Source organism: Callithrix jacchus, chromosome 5 (assembly GCF_049354715.1).
Source record: "Callithrix jacchus isolate 240 chromosome 5, calJac240_pri, whole genome shotgun sequence".
In the NCBI taxonomy this organism is placed as follows: domain Eukaryota; kingdom Metazoa; phylum Chordata; class Mammalia; order Primates; family Cebidae; genus Callithrix; species Callithrix jacchus.
The window spans coordinates 23,321,811-23,345,162 of NC_133506.1; the positions used below are offsets into that span (position 1 = coordinate 23,321,811).

The window sequence follows — 23,352 nt, forward strand, 5'->3', positions numbered from 1 at the left end:
ACCAGAACCACGTGCCAGGCCGCTGTGCTCCCGGTACCCTGCAGGCTCGGGCTGTACCTGGCCTCTCCCGCTGTTTTCTCCGCTGAGCGCTGCGCTCTCCCGGAGCGAGGTTGTTCCCGCAGGCCAGCAAGGAGCAAACGGCGCTGGGGGCAGTGCTCGCAGGCTCCGCCCCACAGGCTCCCGCAGGTTCTGGTCCCAGAGATAATATCCAAAGGCTAGAGAAGGAGAGGGAAAGCAGAGAGCATGGAGGTAAAAAAAAAAAAAAAACACTCCGCTTTTAATTGCCCCTGGCCCGAGCCACTTAAGACAGGCTGGGCCGCAGCTGCTCCGGTTCCCCACAGCCCTGCCTGGCTGCGGCCGCTTCAGGTGTTCTTAAAGAGACAGGACAGAATGGGGCTGGGTTTACTCACGATTTTGAAGTCTTCTCTGGCTGTACCCCCTTCTGGTGTGCCCATTTCCTGAATGTACCCCCCTTTCTGGTGTACCCCTTTCCTGGCTGACTCGCCAGAATGTAATATTGGGGTTCAGGGTGCCCTCAGCTCCCCTGAGAGGATGTTTCTCTAGGTTCTTGGCCTCCTGCCCTCTCAAGAATGAAAGAGGGGACCACAGCATAGTGCGCAGTAAATGCCGGACTCCGAAGTGCTTGTGTAAAGTGATTTATTCAGAGAAAGAGAGAAACAGCTAACTCTCACGCTGAGTGAGAGAATCCAGAAAGATGGGAATCCAGGAGAGGAAAGCAGCTTCCACACTGAGTGTAAGGGAATAGAGATGGAGTTTGGGAGGGGAAGACAGGCTTCCATGAAGGGAGTGTTCGTGGAAGGGGGTCCAACCATGGAGTCCGAAGGGGTGTGGAAGAAGGGGACTTTCAGCGTGGGAGGAACCCCCACCTTATCCAAGACCCCTGGCCAATGAAAGGAGCTAGGCTCTGATATACATGAACTCTGCACTGCTAATGGCAGAAAAGTCAGCAGGAACTGAAAAGACGTCCCAAGAGCAGCCGAGAGGCATTGCATGAGCTGGAGTCAGGAAGAAGCTGACGCATTTGAAAGCTGAAAATGTGCAGCAGAAAAAAGCTATGAGACACAGAGAGAGAATGCAGAAGAGAGGGTGAGGGAGCTACCCATTAGAAGGGGAAGAACAAGAAACATTTTTTTCTGTTTAATAAGCATACAGGCGGTGGCTCAAACCTGTAAACCCAGCACTTTGGGAGGCCGAGGCGAGTGGATCACGAGGTCAAGAGATCGAGACCATCCTGGTCAACATGATCCCAGCTGCTCAGGAGGCTGAGGCAGGAGAATTGCCTGAACCCAGGAGGCGGAGGTTGCGGTGAGCCGAGATCGCGCCATTGCTCTCCAGCCTGGGTAACAAGAGCGAAACTTCATCTCAAAAAAAAAAAAAAAAGCATATAGGGTACAAACTTTCAGTTATAAGATGAGTAGATTCTGGAGAGCTAATGTACAGTATTATGATCATAGTTAACCACATATAGTCGAGTATTATTTACTTGAAATTGGTAAGAGCAGATCTAAAGTGTCCTCACTACATGCACGCTCAAATGGTAACTATGGGTGGCGCGGATGTGGTAACTACTTAGACTGTGGTAATCAGTACACAGCGTGTGCATGTATGAACTCATGTTGTATCCTTAGAATATTTACAATTTTTATTTATCAACTAAATACATTTTTAAGAGCATGTGTTCAAGGATAATCAAGAACATTTCAGCCAGGCATGGTGGCTCAAGCCTGTAATCCCATGACTTTGGGAGGCCAAGGCTGGTGGATCACTTGAGCCCACGAGTTCTAGACCAGCCTGGGCAACATGGTGAAACCCTGTCTCTATAAAAATACAAAAATTAGCTGGGCATAGTGGCATGCACTGTAATCCCAGCTACTTGAAAGGCTGAGTTAGGAGGATTACCTGGGCCTAGGGAGGTAGAGGCTGCAGCGAGCTGAGACCATGCCACTGCACTCCATCCTGAGTGACAGAGACCCTGTCTTAAAAAAGAGAAATTGCCAAAAAAGAGAAAATTTTCATGTAACATTTTTTGTAATAACCACATTATCTAATAGTCCATTGGTAGGTGAAACGTGGTTAAATATGTTACAGTATACCCGTATTATGAGATGCTATGAAGCCATAAAAAATAAAGCTGCTCTGGGCGGGGCACAGTGGCTCATGCACTATGGGAGGCTGAGGCGGGTGCATCACTTGAGATCAGGAGTTCGAGTCTCCTGAACTCATAGGGAAACCCATCTTTACTAAAAATACAAACATCAGCCAGGAGTGGTGGTTCACATGTGTAGTCCCATCTACTGGAAAGGCTAAGGCAGGAGAATCACTTCAACATGGGAGGGGATGGCTGCAGTGAGCTGAGATCATGCCACTGCTTTTCAGCCTGGATGACAGAGCAAGATTCCATCTCAAAAATAAATAAATAAATAAAAATGAAAATAAAGCTGCTCTACATGTGAAAGAATAAATAATATTTAAAACAAAATTTTAGTTTCTATTCAAATTAATGAGAAGCACAGAGAGGGGAGTCAAGTGAGCAGGAAAGCCTAGAGTGGGGAGCTATGGGCTCCAGCCACTCACATCCCACAACTTCCTTGGGTGCTGAGTCATGATCCAGCTGTATGTATGTCCTGAGGCCCAGATAGACTGTGGGTCTCCTAGTCCCACTGCTTGAATTTCCCCATATTTATTACCACTCACGTGGCCAGGATTACTATTTTTCTAATTCCCATAAGTATTCTTTCAATAAACCATTACGTAGCACTTATGCGGTTCCTTAAACCCCAAAATATCTTACCGGCAAATACAATTATTACAAAATAATAATGGCCACCAATATTATTATATACTATTATTACATATGTTTTCACATACCATTATATACCAGATATTCACTATCTCCTAAATCCTTATGACAATTTGAAAGAGTGAAGAACCTAAGTATTTAGAAAGGATGTCCAATACTAGGGAACTGGTTAGATAAATTCTTTGTCAGGTCAGTGTGGCTGAACTGGATTCAAAACTAGCTCTATCAGATTCTAAATTTCAAACCCGTCTGATTCTTAAGCACTTTTAGGGTGGCTGGGCTCTATTCTGCAGCACTAGGTACTACCAAAGGAAGTGGAAGGAAGACCTGGAGCTAGGAGGAGGGCCCTAAGCTGTCCTGAGTGTCACAGTTCTGCACTTGGTTCTAAGTTGGGAGCCCCTGGCTAATCCCCGGTGGATCCCCGAAGGCCAGCTCTCAAGAGAGTTTGCCTCACAGTGAACCCTTGATAAGGGTACTGCTAGGCAGACTAACCATGAGGAATTCAACTATGATTTTTTTTTTTTTTTGAAACAGAGTCTCACTCCATTGCCCAGGCTGGAGTGCAGTGGCATGATCTTGGCTCACTGCAGACTTCCCCTCCTGGGTTGAAGCTATTCTCCTGCCTCCGCCTCCGGAGTAGATGGGATTACAAGCATTTGCCACCACACCTGGCAACTTTTTTTTTTTTTTTTTTTTTGTATTTTAGTAGAGACAAGGTTTCACCATGTTGTTGGTCAGGTTCTGAAATTCCTGACCTCAAGTGATCTACCCGCCTTGGCCACTCAAAGTGCTGGGATTACCCATTTGTCAAAGGTCACGGCAAGGTAATTCCAGCCTTCCTAGAAGACAAGACCCTCTGTGGGTTAGGAGAAGAGAACCAAGACTTTGGGATGAACGCCCTGGCTCCCATCTTAATTCTGCCTTGTGATTCTGTATGAAAATATCCTCTCTGTACCTCAATTTCCCCATCCATGGAATGGGAGAGTAACACTAGACACAGTACCTGGCCCAACTATGGATTCTTAAAAAAATATCAGACAAAAGACTGCAAAGAAAAGTCATCCTGTCGCTTGCTCTGCTAGGCCATATGGATGAACAGAAACCATGCCACAGCAAGCTTCCTCTCACTCACAGGTGATTCTAACATCCATTTACCTAACGGTTCTTCTTTTTCTGCATACATACATATGCATTTTACAACTATGCCATCTGTGTTACCATAGTTATGGTCCTGCGAGCATTTCCATAAAAATGATAGTAAATCTTTCTTTTCTGGGGTTCATAAATAGCCTATAAAAACTGGGTCTCAGCTGAAACTTATTCCCAACAGTTTCCAGCCATGACACTAATAGATTTCATTAGCAGATTAAACAAATATCAATTTACTTGGCAAGCTAAAAAAGCAACAACGTTTACTATTTCCAGGGGCAAACAGGCATTCACAGAGAAAAATAAACCAAATACCAGCATAACCAAAATTATAGACTTATCCTTAATTTTAATGGCTGCAAGTCATTCCTTTGATTAATTTAAAATGTTAAAATGTCACATTAGTACTGTACAATGTACAGATGCTTCCTGTTTGCATTTGCTAGAGATTTTTTTTTGAAATAATAAACAGAAATAGGAAATGGCTACCTTAGGCCAGATGGAAATTCACCAGAGGGATTTGCAGCATCCCATAGGATCACTGGGAAGTAGGAGAGGATGCTGAGGAGCTGGAGTTGAAATAGACAGAAAGCAGATCCAAATGGTCTTGGCAGCACAAACTGCTGGATAGCACCTTTTCTGAAATGAAGGCATTCTAACCCTTTCACTTCTCTCTGCATTCTTTCAGTCTAGTTTCAAAATCCTAGGAAAGGGTATGGTCAGCCAAGCCTAAGTTACGTGGCTACCACCTGTTTTGAGGGTACCTGCTCTTCTTGTTACCACAGTGGGGGATGGAGAGTCTCCAGCTGTGTCATTTACAAACGCCAAGAAAGAGAGAAAGAGATAGAGACAGAAAGGAGGGAGGAGAGAGAGAGTGGAAGGGACAGTGAGGCAAAAAGTAAAAGAAGAAAGAGAAAAAGAGAGGAAAGAAAGAAAAGAGATAAAACCACATAAATGTGCAATACTTGATAATTGGAGGGATAAATTATGCTAAAAACACACAACTGCTGGATTTCATTATAAATTATGTTATAGAAAAAATATGTAATGACTTTAAAAGCTATACTCTATACAGTGTAACATGACAAAGCAAGTTCCAGCTAGTGTGTTCGATATAATCCAGTTTTAGAACTAAATAAATAACTGAATAAAATAAGAAGGCATGTGTGCCTAGAAGAAAAATTGGTGATTTGGAATTTCAAGTTATTTCTACTTTCTTATTTTGGCTAATCTCTGTGATCTAAGTTTTAAAAAATAGATGTATGTTGCTTTTGGAAAAAAATTAAAAAAAAAAAAAAAGAAGAACTTTAGAGGTTTCAAAACTGTATTCTGAGTCTCTGAGGTAAATTTAACAACCACTCTAGTGTTACTATCCCATTCCATGGATGGGGAAATTGAGGTACAGAGAGGATATTTTCACACAGAATCACGAGGCAGAATTAAGATGGGAGCCAGGGTGTTCATCTCAAGTCTTGGTTCTCTTCTAACCCACAGAGGGTCTTGTCTTCAAGGAAGGCTGGAATCACCTTGCCGTGACCTTTGACAAATGGGTAAGAGCTGGGCATTCGATTCTCTTTTTGTGAGTCAGGTCAGCCTCTCTACTTATTTATCTTTGAGAGCTGACTTGGAAGCAAATTAAGCTTGGTTTTGTTCTCCATTTTTTTTTTTTTTTTTTTTTTTTTGCCAGAGAGGGTAATTGAAGTAGTATTGGAAATTCTGACTTGTGTTGGAATCACTGAATGTTATCTTTCTCATGCCATTTTGAAATCATCTTTGTGTCTGAAAGGTCACAACCACTGGCTAAATAGCATTGATTTCCAGGCACTTACAAATGTACATGACAACTCCTGAAAGGGCTTTCATGGACTGTTGAAGAGCTGAGCCAATGGGATGCGGTTGGTAAATATCTTCTTTGAACAATGTGGGCCGAGTCACTATAAAGAAAATAAATCTGGAGGCACGTGTCACCAGCAGACGTGAAATGGAGGTGAAGGCTGCAACATCCTTAAAGCCCAGCTGACCTGGGCCACAGCTTGGGGACAGACATTTGGCTGCATGGACACCATGATTGCCCTAAGAAATGACCTCCTCTCTCCATGCACCCAAGGGACTAGGGTTCCATAATGGAAAAGTGAATTAGACTTAGTCTGTGGTCTTGAGCAGAGGCACATGGTTGATGGATGTTGCTTTTCACTGTGAATTGAGAAAGCTCTTAGAAAACACAGTCAAATTTAATTTAAATTATTTTCATTTGAGATACTTCAGTCAGTGCCGGGGGCTGACGGCAATTTCTGTTTTCTGGAAGTCAGTTGAGCCATGAGTCCACCTTTTTTCCTAGCAAGAAAAGCAGTGGAGTAATGTCAGCAGTGAGTCTGTCGTACGTGGCCCCCTGTGCCTTAGCACAGTGGCCAGCCCTCAGGGCCCACAGTCAAGCACGTTGAGAGCCTTGGCCTCCGCTGTGTGTGAGGACACAGTGGGCTCCAGTCCCCGGGAAGGGACCATATTGAAAGCCCAAGCAAGTGAATTTGTTGATCCCCTAAACCAAATGGCAAATCAATCAGAAGAAATCTGTATTCCAATAGAGATGGCTCCTGCCTACTGTGTGAATTTCTATTGTTTGCTTTTACCTAAACATTTAGGTAAGAGTACTTTCCTGGATTATTTCCTATTTAGCATCAAGTTTTCAACAGGAGTAAAAGGAACATTTGGTCTCATGTCAGCTAAACCTCAAAGTACGGTGCAGGGTTCCTGGAGGGTGCCCAAGACCCTCTTGGGGCCATGCTAAGTCAAAACTGTTCTTTAAATAATATGGCAATGTGATTTGTCTTTCCCACATTCATTCTCTCACGAGCACACAGTGGAGTTTCCCAGAGGCTGTAAGATGCATAATGTTTTCATTATTCTGATGGCCATGGAATGTGTGCTTGTATATTCTTGTCTTTCAAAAATCTCTATTTTAATTTTTACCAGATATTAATAGAAATCACCTGTGTAAACAAAGGCTCTCTGGGATCCTCAGTAAGTTTTAAGTGTTTGAGAGCTGTTGATCTAACATCTTTATACCCCTGCTTCCCAATGTGTTAACAGGGTATGGTGAAGATTAAATTAGACAAAGTTCAGGGTATTGAGACAATATACCAAAATTCATCCTTCTCTTCTCAAATGCAGCCATTGTTCCAGGTTGATCTGAGCATTCAACGTTATCCTTTGCAGGAGTGAGTATCATGCCTGTGTGAAAATACCCATTACCCGCCTCCATAATGCCATGCCCTTAGCTCCAGGCCTCCCCCTTTATCCAACTTCCTACTGCAGCCTTTTCTGGGTATCATTCCAGTACATATTAGGTGCGCTATTTCAAGCGTATCTAACTAGAAGACACCAGATAGACCATATTCCTAAGGGGTGGAGCCAGAGTCTTTCTTGAAATGAGTGGTTATTTCTGGTATCAACCACTCCAAGATGCAGAAGGTTTTCAGACAGCAACCAGATCTTGAAGAGGAACCCCTCAGTGTCTTTCTGGGTCTCACTCTATTGAGCTAGGATTGTTTAGGATGTAGTATGTTTGTGATGGCTCCCAGACGTGGCACTTAGAGAGAGACAAGAAGCTTGACAGAAGAGACACCTACATTGGCAAATTTCTTCCATCCTATTAATCCCCAAATCCTCTGTATTAACTTCTCAGGGATCATTGATTCTTCAGAAAAATACAGTCCCCATTTCCCTCATCCTGTCATGTGTGAGATTCTGACACACCCATTTCTTCTATAAGAGATCGACTCTATTCCATGTCAGAAAAAAAAAAAATGGAGCAGGAAAAGTCTCCTGGCAGGAAAACCCACCAGAGAGGGTGGGGACTGAGAGGAAGTCTGGATTGGACAGATCTTTCTCAAATAAGAATATCAGGACTTATGATCGAGTAGATGTGGGGAGTGAGGGCAAAAAAGCAACTGTGTCTGACTCCAAGGGTCTGGCTTGGAATACAGGACTAACAGACAGAGGCTATTCACTGAGACAGTGTAACGGAAGAAGAGCTGCTGGACTCGGGGGGAGGAGGAAGAGTCGTTAGAAATTCCAGCCTAGATCGTAGGCTAGAGGTCAGCCTTTAAGTCACAAAATGGCAGCTGAATCCCACCAGGAGTATGCTTTGCCTCTGAGACATTTCTGAAGCAAATTCATAGCAGAACTTGCAGTGGAAGAACCACGCTGGCAGAAAATCAGCCATCTGCATCTGTTTTGTAAGATTGTACAAGGTCCTTGTCGCTGATTCTTGTTGTTGACTGCCTTTCCTGATGGCACCAAGCCTGGTTCCCTGGCTTGATTTCCCCTTTGGCCTTCAGATCTGCTTTTGTACCTGAAAACATGGTTCTCTCCCTCTGCTCCATAAGTCTTCCCTCTTCCAACACTTGCCCTCCTGAATCCACCTGGGAGGGCTTAGAACATCCAAGGCAAACACTCCATAACTGGCTCTGCTGTTCATTCATCACATATCCTCTTTTTTTGTACACTTCCAAGACCATCCCAGAAAATCCTTTATTCTCTTTTTGCTGAGTCCCTTTATTAGAAACTTGAGGGAGGAGCAGAACACACAGGGAGGTCATTTAGAAAAAGAAGAAGAAAGGATCTTACTAGAATAGGAACAATACAGCAACCATTAGCACACTTGAAAAACTCTCCACTTTCTTCTATTCTGTGCTTTTCTGAGGCCTGTTTTCAAGGGAGGTATCTTAAAAAGCAAATTTAAAGAATTTATGTCACTCAGTAAATTTGGATTAGGGCCAGATCTCTTACCCTCAAAATGATTCAATTATTGTAGTGAATGTTATTCCATTCAAAAATCAGATGTAACAGTGGAAACATCAGAAAAAAAAAACAAAAAGATCTGAAACCAGCACAGTGGTTTGTTTCTTTGCAACAATTATGTGTATAAATAATGTCTTCTATTTTAAGAATATCGTGATCCTTTACAATTCGCTACCGACTAAAATTTGTTGTTTACTAAATATTTTACAGGAAGATGAGAAATTATATGAGGTAAGGCCAACAGTTGGTTAATTTGGATCACTTGCAAGTTTTTGCTGAATGAGTAAACTAAAGGACTCTAGTGGCTAAATTTCCCAGCAGGGAGTGTGAAAGTGAGTTAGGAATTTGGCAGGACTTGTTTCACAAGCTAGAGGTCACAAAGACTCCACTGATAAAACACGATGCAGTAAAGAAGCTGGCCAAAACCCACCAAAACCAAGATGGCAATGAAAATGACCTCTGGTGGTCCTCACTGCTCATATGCTAACTATAATACCTTAGCATACTAACGGAATTTCCCCGCAGTGCCATGACAGTGTACAAATGCCATAGCAACTTCCAGAAGTTATCCTATATAGTCTAATAAAGGGAAGAACCCTCCCTTCCAGGAATTCTCTGCCCCTTTCCCAGAAAACTCATAAATAATACACCCCTTGTTTAACATAATCAAGAAATAACCATAAAAATAGCCAACCAGCTGCCCTGAGGGCTGCTCTGCCTATGGAGTAGACACCCTTTTATTCTTTTTTTTTAAATTGCATTTTAGGTTTTGGGGTACATGTGCAGAACATGCAAGATAGTTGCATAGGTACACACGTGGCAGTGTGATTTGCTGTCTTCCTCCCCTTCACCCACATCTGGCATTTCTCCCCATGCTATCTGTTGGCTCACTCTTGAATTCCTTCCTGCCTGAAGCCAAGAACCCACATGGCCTCCTGATCTGAGCTCCAATTTTGAGGTCCTCCCTGTGGTAAAAGTGTTAGAGGCATGGTTTATCTGTCAATTCTGACTATGAAAATGTGTAAGTTATTTGAAATGCTATGTGTCAATAATCTCCTTGAAATGGATGCAGAGACTTATGCTAGTCAGAATAGGAGGGGTTACACTGCGTGACAAACAGTCCCCAGATCTTAGTGGTTCAAACAGCAAATTTAAGATTCATGTTCATTGCTTGCAGATGAAGGGGTTACTCAACATTGTCTTTACTCAGAGACCCAGGCTAGTCACAGTAGCGGAGGAAGAGGGAGAATGAGGAATCATCATTCACTCTTAATCCCGGAAGCTACAAAGGTCATTTTGCTCACATTGTATTAGCGCACAAGTCACATAAATTGGTCTAAATTCAACAGAGAATTGGAAATAGAAAATTAAGTATCATATGATGAACATAAACTTTAACAGAACAGAAATAAAGATGCCCTCATTTTTAAACCCTAAACTTGTCATCGAAATATTCCACATGAAGACAAAAACAATGAGAAAAGTAAAATATTGTGACCTCAGACACATGTTCAGATATTAAATTATATGATGTTTAGAAGTAAGATATTTGGGGAACAAAAACATATATTCACATCTTACTTTCCCGATGAAATTCAAGCAGTCGATGTGACTTGCCTGAGATCGCACAGCTAGTTAGCAGTCTAGCAGTCTTTGAAATGGGAACCCTGCAAAGGCTAAATTTAAAAATCACAACAATAAAGAAATGGTTTGCATGAGAAGCATTTCACATTTACAATCATTAATTACTTCTTTATTCTTTTTGTACGGGGTTAATTGCCACTTATATCCAAGGGGAGTAAAATCAAATCACTACTCAGCAACGCCCATGTTCTTCTGTCAACCTGGACAACCTTAACAGATAAGTAGTTGCCTGTTACGTTCTCTGTGAGCTTACCCTTCAAGCAAAGCCTCAGGGTAAAGCCTGAGCATATGCTTAAGCATGACATTTGAAGTTAAGTAGAAGGGTTGGGAAATATTAAAGAGACCTAAGAGAGCCTGACTCACCCCAAATAGGGTTCTCCAATAACCATGTGCTCTTAATATTCCACAGAGGAAATAAAAGAGATGGGAAATTAATTGCAGCACAAAATATCTTGACCATAAACTCTGGCATAATTAATTTCCCTTCTGAGCTTGCTTAACCACCAAAAATGGAAACTTCAAGTCACCATGCATGCTTTTCTCATAAGACTGATTCTGCTGGAATAAAAAAGTCATCTCCAAGAATTACAGAGAAACATAAGGGAAAACAACAAACAATCAAGCAAATCCATGAGAAAAAAATGACGCTTCTGTGATGAAGCCTGAATAGGCATGACTGAGGATCTTTTAACTGTGTTTTAACAGTGGGTTTGGACTTTTGAGGACTGCAGCTGAAACACAGCCAGGGAGGAGTCAGCCATTATTTTTAATGCAGACACTTGTGGCTCACCTGGTTGTGATGGTCCTATAAGTTGCAGAGGAGCAGGAGGTAAATTAGTCAATTATGGCACCTTAGAAGTTCTTTCCTCCAAACGTCATTCCACTGTAGGAGCTTCTCTTGACGATCTGCTTCATAATCACTTTACTGCAGGTCCAGAGACTGGGTAGCTCACAGCAACTCAAGCTCTGAGAGTCAGCAGGTTTCTCTTTAAATGAAGCTGAACTCTGCCTCACCAAAATGTTTCTACTATTTGTTCTTATTGCATCCTCTAAGGTGAGGCAGAAAAAGCCTGTCCCTTCTTCCACTACTTTTTTTAATACTTGAAAGAAGTTTTTATGTTTCCATTTGGATTTTTGTTAACACATAAAGTGAGCTCCCTACTAAAAATCTTATGGATACCTCAAGAGTGTCAAGGCACTTAAGTAGCCAGACCATGGGTCTGTGCTCTACTCATCTACAGAGAGTGTGTCCCCTGAGATCACACATGCTGTCACATGTTGGAAGTTGACACTCCACCTGGCTGAGTATATTTCCTGGAAAAGACATTTTGGAAAGAGAAAAAATAAGTTGGGGGAACTGAGACCCTAAGGGCACAGCCATTGGTAGAAGAACCTTAATCTCCTCAATATTGCAAGTGGCAATTAGCCTGCTATGACAATGATCAGGAAGCTTCTGGCCACACTGCTGTTGTTCACACTGCTGCTCTTTTGATTGTGTTAGAGGGGATGAGTTATCTCTCTCATCGCCTGTGGTCACCTGGTTGTGATGATCCTGGTGGGATCCTGGTGGCTCCTGGTGCTCCTGGGAGTTGAGAAGGATAACTCATCCCGTCCATAGATTCCACATTCTTCACACCAATGACCATAAGCTTGCCATCCAACCAATCAGTATGAATAGTGTAGACTAAAAACCAGGAAACATTTGTGTTGGGCTCATCATTTGTCGTGGATAAGATCCCAAAACTCCTATGATTCAGCATGAAGTTCTCATCAGGAAATTTATTCCCGTGGATGAACTTGCCACCAGGGCCATGATGGCAGGTGAATTCCCCACCCTGGCACACAAACTCTACAATAATTCTGTGAAAGCATAAACTGTACAACCAAACCCTTTTCTTCCATTGCAAAAAGCACTGACATTTTCTGCTATCCTTTGGAACTTGGACTGAAACAGCTTGAAAGATATATAGTGTGGGTTCTCCATCAATGGGGATGTGTTAAATTATACGAAAAGATTGACCATGACTAGGAGCAGGAGCGGAGTGGACTGGCAAGGCTGGCGCTTTGAGTGATGGCATCTGTAAAACAGGAACCCTAACATACTTACGAGGGCAAATTTGAAAGTGCATGTATTAAAAACTTTATCTTGGTGCATTTATGATGGCCACCACATCCCTGACAGCGGTGGGAGATGAAAAATAAGAGTATTTTAAAATACACTGAGGTAGAATGAGGAGTTGAATGTATAGAGCATCTTGCCATGACTCAGTATTGTCATGGTTTTGCAGAATGCCTTTGCTAAATAGGAGTTGCTAATCTGAACTTTGTCTAATTTACAAGCAAGTAAATTGAGGAACAAAAATACTGACCACCTTCTTGATCTCTCAGTAAAACTCAAAACTATTGACCTCTTCCTCCTTCTTGAAACATTCTCTAAGCATAACAAGGACCCCATGAAAATTGAGTCTTCCAGTCCTTGCACCCATCTGAACATAAGCACCATTTCTGTCTGGAGAGGCTTGCTGTTGAGTTTCACCCTTTGGAGAAACATCAGGAAATAGATGCAAGATCTTTCCACACACCTGTGGAACTTGTGATTCTGACCGATAATCCCTCTCTGGAGCATTCAACCCCATAGACAGGTAGTGCCCAGCCTGAATGCCATCTTCACCAGCTTACTTTCCCCTTCTTAAAAGGTTTCTCTTGAGCCTTGGGAGCAGGGGGAGGGGGACGTGTTGGTTAAGACACAAAATTCATCTTCCTTAAGGTTGGTTTTCATCAAATACCTTCTCTATTAAGTCATATTTTACTGTTTCTTTGCATATATTCTTGGCATTGTGTTATATTGTAGACACACTGGATTCTGTTATGTTCCTCTAAAGAGTTTTGTTTTTATTGTTGTTTTACTGTTTTGTTTTATTTTAATGGTCAGGTAACATGTCTGTACTCAAACTTCAAACTCTCAGATCAGTTCTTTTAACCTTAACTGAGATACTTGGATTCTGCCCTAAGCATCCATGGTTGTGTGATCAGCCAGAGAAGTGGACTGAGTTAACACATACAATGTGGGGGTTCCCCTTTTCTGGTTCTCTTCAGAATTTCTCCTCTCTTTGCAGTGGCTGGGGAAGCCCTAGACTCTGTCTTCTAGCTCTTCAAGCTAGTAAGACTATGGATTTTGTCAAGTTTTAGCCTACCCATACAGTGCTGAGTGAATTTATCAGCTAGAAGTGTAAAAAGATAGGAAATTCACTCAGTGTTGGTCTGCTGGCTCTTTATTCAAGAAGAGAACCCATTCCAGTTTCTGCCTATTCTCCAGTGCCTTCAATATATGTATAATATATATGTATGTGTGTATTCCTGTTACTATTGCTTAGAGTCGACTTCAAGGCAGTTCCAGAGTTGAAATCTCCAATTTGATAGTTGTCTTAGTTGTGTAATTCTGGGACTGTTTTCTGAAGTATAAAACAGATATAGTAATTCCCATCTTATAAAATCATTATGAGTAATAAATAAATAAGAGACTGAATATAGCAGTCACACAATCAATACAAGTTCACTCTCCCCACTTCAGCCCTAAATGAACACGTGGCTAATTTCCAGATATAGAGGATTGAGTCTATCAGAATCACATGAGGGGTTGTTTGTTTGTTTGTTTGCTTTTTAATGGAGAACTGCAAGATTCTCAGAGGAGATTCTGTAGCTGGGCAGGGATGGAACTGAGATTTTTAATGATCTTCCCCCTGGAATATTTCTCAGACAGCTCAGCTATTTTTTCCAATCAAATTGATAATACTTTTCTTTGCTTCTGCTGAAAATATTCAAGCATTTCCTGAACAATGGTTATATTCTGATTAATTTGCTATAGAAGTTTCAGTGTCTATTTAAGAAAACAATAAATAAAAAGCAGTATCATAAAACTATTTATAATAACAACAATAAATGGAATAGCATATAATTAATTGTTGAAGTTTCCTGCAGGACTGAAATTTAAAGCTATAAGGGTGTATACAGAAAAACTTGGAGTTTGGAATACATACATAAAAGTTTATTAACTGCAGACCAAACTGATGTGCAATTGAGCACGGAAACCAAATTGTAAACAGATCCACAATTTCTTACTTTACTTACCAGATTCTGCTTCTATTACATAAATAACCCGCTAAAGAAGACACAGCCGTAAGTGAGGCAGGGCACAATGAACTAACTTCGGCGTTGCTTGGTAGCCATTGACCATGAGGAATATATACAATAGAGCACCTGTTCCAAGCATATTTCCTGTAAATTGTCTTCCTCTTATGCCTGTTCTCTTGAAAGTCTCATTAGTATCTGCATAACTTGGCGACCAGTAAGTGGATTAGTGGTGCCTTTCAAAGTGGATTGGTGTTCCTTATGCATTTAATTAAAGTGGACCTCATTCTATCGTCCTTAAGAGCAAAATTATGTAGAGAGAAATTGCTAATGTGCAGACATTGAGTACAAATATGTCTCCCCCTTGGGTCCTTAATGTGATCCAGTTGGCTCCAGAGTTCAAAATTTCTGGAATACCATAGAAATTCTGTGATTTTTCTCCTGAGAATAGTGGTGTCAGCTCCTCCATGAGTGGGAAGGAGGTGTGCACGGTCATGTCCCTGAAATAATATGGATCTCACACTTGTTCATAATGTTCCACTTGTAAGGCACATTGTTAAAATGGAAAAAAATATTAATATCCTCTTCAAGTTGATAAACTTGAAAAGGGAGAAGTCAATCAGGTTATTTCTCTGGCATATAGATGTACTCAGGTCATTAAGCCCATTCTCACTGGAAAATACCATCTCAGGACTTGTTAGTGCCAAAAACTTCAGAAGAAATTATCTTATACATGGGCTGACTTAATGCCCTGGTTGGCACTGGGTTTTCATTTTACATAGCTGATCTTACAATAGAAAACATTTTAGACCTGAGCCATTTTATGCCCTGAAATGCTCTTACTGCCTGACTTTGCTCATAAAGACAATAGCAAATGGCCACAAAATTGCTACCCCAGTGGTCTGCAACTACAGCTACCCATTAAAATCACCTGGAAAACAAATTAAAAATCCCATGCCTGGGCCTCACTCAGAAATTCTAATTTGACTAGTCTGGATGGGGCCCAGGAATAGATTTTTTTTCAAAGCACCATTGAAAATTCTACAGTCAAGGTAGAGAGCTAAGGAAGAGAGCCACTGTTCTCTCCAATTCTTTTTCTGTCTGGGGTTTGCAAAAGTGAGACTTTGCATATTCCAATAAGATAAAATCTTTCTTTCTTGACTTTTTGGGTTAATTACCCTAAAGAACATTACCTAGACTAAGAAAAATATCTACTTGTTGCATCTAACTTTGCCTCTATCCCTTGCCTTTCCAAATGGCAATGGGCAAGGTGTGAAAAAAGGGAGCCGAGGGGCAGGGCACTTGGGAGGGGAGTCCAGGCTTTCCTCATTCCTGCTGCAGGTAAGTCAAGATCAATGACAGGAAGGGAGGAAATAGGGGGGATGCTACTGTTCTAATAGACCTCAGAGGAGACTGTTTTGGAGGCTGCAGGGGGGGGGGGGATCCTGGGAAGGGAGATCCAAAAATAAAGAATGACCAGGTGGAATATGGCTACAGGGTTAAAGACAGCCTGCAGACATTGGTGACCACACCCACTGGGTAGACCATGTGACCAAGTCTTCCTCCCCACTGCCCCCGGAGCTGTTTCTAACTTGGTGCTTCTTTGATTATCACAGAGTCAGCAAAGCCCCAGCATCCTAGGCCTGTGCCCAAAGAAGCCATTTGGCATAAGTCTCATGTACTTATATCTCACACATACACAAAAGCTTTATCTTAAAGATTAGATTGGGTTTTACAGAAACTCCCTCAGTGATGTCCGAAAATGATGTACAAACAATGCCTTGTCTGTGAGGGACACGTGAGAAAGCACAAAGATAATGCAAATGAGACACTCATCTTGGGCCATTGGTGATGCTGAGTAACAAATTTACTTCTGATTCAAGGTTTACCAGAAATAGCAAGACACTGCCGAGCAGTGTTCCATCAGAGAGGTCAAGACGATCAACACTGCCTCCAAATGTTTGTTTTCTCCTGCACCAAGGTTGTTCTGGTTCAGACTTCCCATGTGAGGTTTAACAACTGCATATTGTACTTTGCTCGAACAGAGGAGCCAATTCAGCTATGGGGCATCTCCTTTTTCCACCTATGCCTTTTTCTGCCTTACCTAGGATGGCACCTGTTATAACACAAAGACAATGCAAATGAGATTCAACATGAATCGCTGGTAATACCTAGGACCAAGTTTGCTTTTGATTCACACTTGAGCAATAGTAAGACACAGCAATTAGCAAACAAATTACATAGCCATGTGACATTTTCCAGTGAGCTGTGTCTCATGTATTCATAGATTTCAGGTTTGTTTACAATAAACCACTGACACAGACTGGGTATATTCTGCTAAAAGTAGTTAATAGTTGAGGACTGTTCTTTATCTTCTGCTAGTAAACACTATTTGTGGTTTCCAGGAAATCTGCTTACTCGTGAGCTTGCAAGGGAATTTTCCTGGTTCATTTCTTTCTTCCCCAGGTGTCCCAAGTAAAGGCCAAAATTAGGTGTCAGTCCTGCTGCTAACCTTTACCTTTCTGTCACTGACAATTTTTTAAAAACACATCTATACCCATCACCATCTTTATTCCATGGGAAACATCTGGAGTGGTCGGGGCAAGATTCTTCTTCCCTGAGTACAGGAAATTCAAACTCAGAAAAATTAAATGAGTACTCCAGGACCTTACAGAAAGTTGGGGATAAAGCAGTTTGAATTCAGCCCTGGCTTCATGATATTCTGTGTTATACTTTTCCTCATGGGTCATGATTCTTTCTCAAGAACAAGATGTAAGTCACCCCCTGAAACTCATATATGTATACATATGAATAAACCATTTCAGAAGCACTATTTTAAATAATCATCCTTGTATAATGTACTATGTGCTGTTGTAACTAGTGAGAGAAATAAATCCTAGAGCTCTGAGCTGCATGGGTGACAGAGGAGATAACAGATGTATTTCCAGGGAGAAGGGGACAGCCCTTTGGGTTATAATAACAATGATGTATTCTTTTACGTAAATGCGATAGTTCATCATTTAGCATATGTAGCATGCTCTTGCTGTATTCATCTTTGAGTCTCTGGTGCCAGGCATAATATACCCTGCACATAGAAGGTGCATATTAAACACTGTTGTTGGACTAAACCTTCTATATTTGGAAATTCAAAATAAACTTTTGAAGTGAATGTAAGGTCTTCTGGGCTGCCAGACAGCCCTATGGACACCATGTTAACCTCTGTGACCTGCACCGAGAGTCCAGATGAGTTCCTGGAAAATCTAAAGTAACTGGAAGACCATGAAAAGAGGAAGAAATTATCAACCCCTGCAGCCGCCTACTTAACTTTAAGTTCTCTATTGCTCCTTATTCCCACCGCAATTAATAAAGCTATTGGACTTTGTAACCGACAGGGTCAACCTCATGACTCCACACCCTATGACCCCTTCCCAGCTTGCAAACCTACGACCCCCTCCCAGCTTGCAAAACACCACCCTAAACTGTAATTTTCCACTGCCCACCCCAAACCTACAAAACCAACTCCTATCCCACTGCCATTGACTGACGCCCTTTTCTGCCTCAGCCCGCCTGCACTCAGGTGAATAAACAGCCATGTTGCTCACACAAAGCCTGTTTGGGGGTTTCTTCATTCAGAGCTCATGTTTTAACAGTGGAAATTCAGAAATAATTCTCTTTACCATGCAAATGAGAGAAGTAATGCTTAAGAAAATTAAAGAGCATTTCCAAGGTCACAGCTAGTAGGTATCCAAATCAGGTGTTACACCCAGCTCTCAAAGAAGGCTCTCCTTCCCTCCTTCCAGGGCATGTGAATACTACAGCTGTGTCTTCTTGCCTCTTTTTTACAATGCCAAGGTCAGCATTGCTACTCAATAATATATTCATTGCATATATATATATAAAATAAACTCTCTCTATATATAATGCAAGTTTATACTTAATAAACTCTCTCTCTATATATATACATGTATGGATAGATAGATAGATAGATAGATAGATAGATAGATAGATAGATAGATAGATAGATAGAGTTTATTAAGTATAAATTTGCATGATCACAAGGTCCCACAATAGGGGGTCTATAAGCTGAGGTGCAAGGAGAGCCAGTCCCAGAACTGAAGAACTTGGAATCCAATGTTCAAGGGCAGGAAGCATCCAGCAAGGGAGAAAGATGTAGGCTAGGAGACTAGGCCAGTCCTTTTCTTTTTTTTTCTGTCCGCATTTTTCTGCCTGCTTTGTATTCTAGCTTCACTGGCAGCTGATTAGATGGAGCCCACCCAAATTAAAGGGTGGGTCTGCCTCTCCCAGCCCCACTGACTCAAATGCTAACCTCCTTTGGCAACACCCTCACAGACACACCCAGGATCAATACTTTACATCCTTCAACCCAACCAAGTTGACACTCGGTATTAACCATCACAGTGGGGCAGTTTAATTTCACTAACTTTAAGATCCCCCAAGCAAAATGCATGCAGGGTCATCATCTTCAACCATCTTCCGAATTAATGTGGATCAGGGTCAAATCTAGACTTAACTCAGGGCATGACTGACTCAGTGTTTAATCACTTTTGTGCCTTTTAGATAATTGTGGAGAAGCAGAGGACATATTTAGTACGACTCTCACTTCAGGACCAACAAGAATAACCCAGAGCTTCCATGGACTAAAAAAAAAAAACTTGCTCAAAGTCTAGCAACGAGATCAAATAACTATGCAAACACCACAAAGAAGAGGAAAACAAGAATGAGAAAAGGGGCAAGAGAAAAGGGAAAGCAAGAAAAAGGAAAAGAAGAAAGAAAGAAGCGCACTGAGCTCATGAAGTCCCAGCCACTTCTGGCCATGTCATCCACACTGTCACAGGAGACTCTCACAACAACCCTGGGAAACAGGCTTGGTTCACATTTGGCAGTTGAGGAAAATGAGGCTGAAGGTGGTTATAGACTTACATAGCTCCAGGGAGAGTCAGGTGACAGACACAGATCAAGCTGGAAGGGAATGTCGAGGCCACAGTGAAGACAAGAACCGGTGGTGAACTAAAGAGGGCTTCCTGCAATAAAAAATACAATCCCACACTCTTCCTAGCTAAACTGGAGATCTCTGTTGGCCAGATTCAGCTGTGGACCGACAGTGTTTTTTACGTCTGGTAAATGACAGCTAGTTCACAGAAGAACCACCCTTCGAACCTGTGCTGTGGCCACATTGGGCTGTATTTTTCATCAGCAGGGGTCAGGGTCAATTTTGTCAAGGTTTATTTTACTTCTCTTCCCATTCTTAGCAGCCCAGCCGACTCAGCATTTTCAAATTCTGCAAGTACTCAATCAGAAACATGCTCAGACAGTTGATAAGTGAGAAGAAAGACGAAGGTGTAATTTTTCTAGGACCTTTAACTACTGGAATAAGCATGGCTGGGGTGAGAAAATCAGAAGCCTTTTAGAGATTCTTGCCCTGCCTACTTATTTCCATTTTTAGAGGGGTGGCTCTCCCAGGAATGTCTTTGCTTAAAGTCATAATCGTCCTTCATAGCTGTCATGACTCTACACGCTTGGACAGGAAAAAAGATGACACAGCCCTAGCCCAGAAACACCACCATTAACCCCAGCTCCTCTCAGGGCATGTCCTCATTAGCCAAAGCACTGGAACCAGTAACGTGTCCTCTATGAGTTTCAGTTTTCAAAAATGCATGTAACTGAGCGACGTGGGTTTACGGGAAGGTATCGTTTAGTTAAAAGCCAAACAAGATTGACTTTCAGATAACTCAAGTGACAAAAACAAACAAAAGCCTCCATAAAAATTCTACAGGGCTCAAGAAATTGTGATTTTTATCCTAAATTTCTAGCTGACTCCCTCCAAATTTAGCCACAGAAATGACAATCTGTCTACCTAGAGGGATTATTTATAATTCATTAACTAGTGATAGATACACGAGTGCATTTACTTTTATCTCTTCACTTACAATCATCAGCAAGTTAGTGTAGAAGAAAGAGACCTTGCATTGTGTTGAGGGAGGTTCTTTATTCCAACTGCACAACTCATACTCAGAGTATTGGTTTTAACACCTAGAAGATAAGGCCGATTGAAGAGAATGAATTTGAGTGGACCTGAAACCATCAGAGCCTAACCTGGCCAAGCAATTCTTGCCTAAACATTAACTATTTGTCTGTAAGTCTAAAGGCTGCAGAGCCCAACCAAAATACAAAAATTCAGAGTCATGGGCTCCATATTTTGTGCTGTCATCATTGAAAAGATTGTGAGGCCGAATGCGGTGGCTCATGCCTGTAATCCCAGCACTTTGGAAGGCTGAGGTGGGTGGATCAAGAGGTCTGGAGTGTGAGAACAGCTTGGCCAATATGGTGAAACCCCGTCTCTACTAAAAATACAAAAATTAGCTGGGTGTGGTGACACATGCCTGTAGTCCCAGCTACTTGGGAGGTTGAGGCAGGGGAATAACTTGAACCTAGGAGATGAAGGTTTCAGTGAACTGAGATTGCAGCACTGCACTCCTGCCTGGGCAATGGAGTGAGACTCTGTCTCAAAAAAAACAAAAAAGAAAAAGAAAAATTTTGTGAAAGGCACAATTACTACAAGAAAATGTAGCTTTCATGATATAGGTCTTGTCTTCTTTTCCCCAATTATAGGCACAAAACAAGACATTAGTGAGTAGGCAGTTTGTTAGAATTCAGTGTACACTGATATACATTGACACGCTAACTGTGTTTATACAATCTCCTGATCTTCCCGCTTACCTAATGTAAGCAAAAATTATTTGTACTTAAGCTATTCACTAAAACAAACATCATCAGTAAATGTCTATTTTGTGCCAAAACTTACATCAAGTCCTATGTATCCATCATTTCATTATAGAAATCACAGCATGCCAGGCACAGTGGCTGACGCTTGTAATCCCAGCACTTTGGGAGGCTGAGGTAGGCAGATCATTTGAGGCCAAGAGTTGGAGACCAGTCTGGCCAACATGGCGAAACCCTATCTCTACTAAAATTACAAAAATTAGCTGGGTGTGGTTATGCACGCCTATAATCTTAGCTACTCGGGAGGCTCAGGCATGAAAATGTCTTGAACCCAGGAGGTGGAGGCTGCAGCAAGCCAAGATCGTGCCACCGCACTCCAGCCTAGGTGACAGAACAGTGAGATTCTCTCTTCAAAACAAAACAAAACAAAGCCAGTTCTTCTATAACCTAGGTGCAATGGAGGTCCAATTATGCAGATGATTAAGAAATGAGCTTTAGAGGGGTTAAGTAATTTGTCTGAAGCTACACATCTAAAGTATATGAGCCAGGATTTCCATTCAGGTCTTTCTGAGTACAAAACAATGTCTATCTCTAGCACTGATCGGCTTTTATTTATTTATTTATTTAATCACTCTTCTACCTTCTCCAATTTTAGCCACAACTTCTCAGGCACCTTAGGCCAGTGCTTTCGCTGTATCACAGCTCCCAAAATGTGTCTCCCCCCAGGCCCAACTAGTTCTTCTGCAAGCAGATAACAGTGTCAGGATTCTGGCAGTGGTTACCTGACCTCTAGCTTTCAAAGAAAATACACACAAAGCAGTCACCCTTCACTGTGATACTGCCAGAGCCGTGTTGGCATAGAAGTACAAATACATCTACAAGGAAGGTGTTATTCAGGGTCATTTCAATGTGGTAAATCCATTGACCACTGGAGTCCATTTTTAGCAAAAACTAAATGAAATGCACTTACCAAGAATCCTGACAAGTCAATCACATTCTTCCCAAGAGTTGCTGCTAAAGATGTCTGTGACTTTGACCAATTCTTGGTCACATGGGCAAGAAAATCCTAAAAGGGAACAAAAGTATGGCAATGAGGGTAAGCTTTTCTTCAAGTTTTCCATACACAAGCCTCTCTTTGGAAATGGGCTCTGTGGGTAATATAAGGAACAAAACTTCTGAAGTCAGAGAGGACTGGTTGTAAATACCAGCTCAGACATTTACTTGTGTGACCTTAGGCAGGAAAGTGGCTTCATCTCACTGTATTCTTTAGTTTTCTGATGTACAAATCGGGGGTAACATCACAAGTTAGGTTTCCCAGAAGCAGATCCTAAGATGAGAATTTGTATTACTAAGAAAGTGCTCACAGGGGAAACTGGAAATTGAGCGGAGGATGCAGGAGGGGAAAACGGGGGAAGCTAAGCAGTTTCAGGCAAAAGTCCAGCAGGCAGAGGTTAGCTTTGGCCTGATGCTGCTGGAAACCTCTGCACTGTAAATTACACCTCTGAGTTGGCCTTATCCAAAGGAGCTGGGCCTTCATATTTCTGTATCCACTAGTCATTGGTTAAGGGTGCTGAGAAAGGAGGGTAGATATAAATTCCCAGGCACTTCCAGCTCTGCAAAGCAAACTCCACTAGCCCAAGGACTTAGCAAAAAGTAGCTACAAATGCTTGCTGTTGGAAACAAGAGCACATTCAAGCTGGAGGTGCACAGAATGGGCAAAAAGGGACCCCAGGTGGTCTGAGCAAGCCACCAGTGTCGTCCACCACAAGTAACCGTACCTCTCTTGATGGGTTATCAGCATTTATATGGATTACAGTTCCTGACATATATGACACACTTGATAAATACGTATTACTACTGTTGCTGCTGTTGTTTTACTAACCTTGCCCAGAAAACCTTCTAAAGCAGGTCTCTCCACACTCACAGCTGATAGCCCTGCTAACTGGACTTGGTGATGTCCACGTGCTGGCCTTCCCAGCCAGGGTGGTGCCTGAATGCCGATTTCACATCCTCAGCGCTCTCTAGTTGGCTCTGTGTTTGTTGCCCTGTCTCATGACCACTGTTTTTTT

At 42.0% G+C, this 23,352-nt stretch overlaps 1 long non-coding RNA gene across 1 annotated transcript in view; it reads right to left on the minus strand.

Moving 5' to 3' along the window:
• Positions 1-23,352, minus strand: part of LOC100894874 (uncharacterized) — a 129,277-nt gene that overhangs the window by 92,218 nt on the left and 13,707 nt on the right. The window contains exon 3 of the long non-coding RNA XR_008481234.2: positions 3-22,349. This is a non-coding gene — a long non-coding RNA (uncharacterized LOC100894874). The remainder of the gene's footprint in view (positions 1-2; positions 22,350-23,352) is intronic.